The sequence below is a fragment of the Drosophila willistoni genome, unplaced genomic scaffold, assembly GCF_018902025.1.
Source record: "Drosophila willistoni isolate 14030-0811.24 unplaced genomic scaffold, UCI_dwil_1.1 Seg277, whole genome shotgun sequence".
Taxonomy (NCBI): Eukaryota; Metazoa; Arthropoda; class Insecta; order Diptera; family Drosophilidae; genus Drosophila; species Drosophila willistoni.
This window is the reverse complement of record NW_025814235.1, coordinates 1-2616: the sequence shown is the minus strand read 5'-3', so window position 1 is coordinate 2616 and position 2616 is coordinate 1.

Here is a 2616-nt window from a genome sequence, read left to right as displayed (position 1 = left end):
AGTGTCGACTAAAATAACAAACGGGACGCCAATCTTTGTCATTATGTAACTGTAGTAAAACTCCTGCTAGGCCTAAAGCACAAGCATCGGTGTGTACTTCGTGTTTAGCCGAAAAATCGTATAAAGTGAGAACAGGTTCGCTACATAGTTTTTCGATTAGTTCGACAAATGCATGTTGCTGGGCTTCTCCCCAACTAAATGTATTCGCCTCCGTTTTGCGTAGCAGTTCTGTTAAAAGACGTGATATTAATGAATAATTTTCAATAAATTTTCTGAAGAAACCTGTGAGACCAAGGAATCTTCTTACTTCTCTTACGTTTGTAGGTACTTTACAATTTTTAATTGCGCTTACTTTACATCCGCCAGGTTTCATTCCATCTTTATTGACTATGTGGCCCAAGAACGTAATTTCGGATTGGAGAAACTTGCATTTGTCGTATCGTAGGGTTAAGCCACTGTCTTGTAAGATTGAGAAAAACTTTTTAATTCGTTGCATACCAGATTCGAAGGTCTTACTTGGGATTATTACGTCATCTAAATATGCGAGTACCTCACCTGGTTCCATACGTTTTATGATTTGGTTCATTACCGACTTAAAGACTGCCGGAGCGTAAATGAGTCCAAAGAGAACGATGTTCTCCATTCTTTTTACCTACGATGACGATTCCCGAGGCGTACGGCGAATACGAAGGACGAATTATATCGTTTTCCAGTAGCTCAGATATGATATTCGTAACAATAGGTCTAAGCGCAAACGGTGTTCGGTATGGTTTCGTATAACATGGGACGTTTGATGTTAAAGTGATTTCCATTTTCGATATTGAGCATTTACCTAATTCGTTGGTTTTCTGCCCGAAACAAGCAGCATTATCTATTAAGGCCTTTTCCAATTCTTCGTTTTCGGTATCTGCTAGATTTCGAACTGTTTCTATTTGGCGTATGTTTTCGATAAAACATTTGTTTCCGTGAATAATTAGTTTATTTCCATCCCGACGAAGAATATCCTTACCCAATAAAACGTTTTCAGATATTAAGTCATTTTCCACTACAAGGATTTCGACTTCGTGACCTATCTTGTCGACAACGATTTTCGCATTTAGTTTTTGGTTACAGAAGAATTTTCCTCCTCCAAATCCGTTCAGTGTGATTGCACATCGTTGCAAAACGCCTACGTTTTCGGCAAATGATTTTCGAATCAGAGTACGTGTACTACCTGGATCGACGAATGCGTTTGTTTCGTTTCCGTTAACTGAAATAAATTTACAAATATCTAAGTTGATGTTTGAGTCAATTTTATTTACTTTCGAATTTTTCAGGGCAGTTGGTAGAGTCGTGATTAGTACGATTACAATGAGTACATCGAGGCTTACGCTGTGGAATAGGACAATCTGAGGAATAATGTCCATCTTTTGACAATTAAAGCATTTGATTGACGACTCTATCTTTTCTTTGGATATCCGTTTTATTACGGATTGACTTGACTTCTGCGTATTACCGTTGGGCTCACGTTTATTTTGAAAGCTATGTGGATTATATTTGATTTCGTTATGAGCCGCATAGGCATGTATATCTCGTAAAGTTCGTTACATGAGGTATAATGGTTAGATATCTTTATAATATGTGCTACAATTGCTGAATCAGCTAACTCACCCTTTTTACCAATAGCTAGCATTTTATAAAATAATCTTGTGGTGATTCCGTTGTTTCCCGTTTGGTTTTCAGCATTTTTTAAATGAACATCAGCTGCGTTGCTGATACATGGGAAGTCGTATAGAAATTTCGAAACAAATTCTGGCCATGTTTGAAATATTTCATCCGTTGCATCCACCCAGTAACGAACTGCACCTTGCCTCTTTTGTTGAACTGCAAAAATTACCTTTCTGTCGTCCCAGTAATATGCGTTTTCAAGAGTTTCCACAGGTTTAACAAACTGATGCGAATCCAATGATTTTACGGACGATGGATTAAATTCAGGAACAAGAGCTATAATTTCGTTCATGTTTCCAAAAGAATGATTAAAATTATTATATTTTTCTTCGCAGTTGACTTCGTGTCGTTGTTGTCGTTGGGTTGCGAAATCTTGAGAACTTTCCGAATACTGACCTACATTTACATTTGACCTACTTTTGCTTACGTAATTCCGTGACGTTGGAACATAATTATCTTGCTGTGATGTAACAACGTTATTGTAGTGCTGAATCGTAGCAATGTTACCACTTTGATGAGTCGGTGCGAAGGGTACGTGTTGGCGAGGCGTAACCATATAGCCGTGTTGCGATGTAACAATGTAATTGGGTTGCTGAGACGCAGCAAAATAAGCGTGCTGTTGAGACGTAGCTGCATACCCGAGTTGTTGCGAAGTATCGACATGATCGTACTGCTGAGACGTAGCATTACAGTACTGCTGAGACGTAGCAGTGTTACCGAGTTGCTGAAACGTAGCAACGTTACCGTACTGCTGAGACGTAGCAGTGTTACCGAGTTGCTGCAACGTAGCAACATTACCGTACTGCTGAGACGTAGCAGTGTTACCGAGTTGCTGAAACGTAGCAACATTAATGTACAGCTGAGACGTAGCAGTGTTACCGAGTTGCTGAACGTAGCAACATTACCATA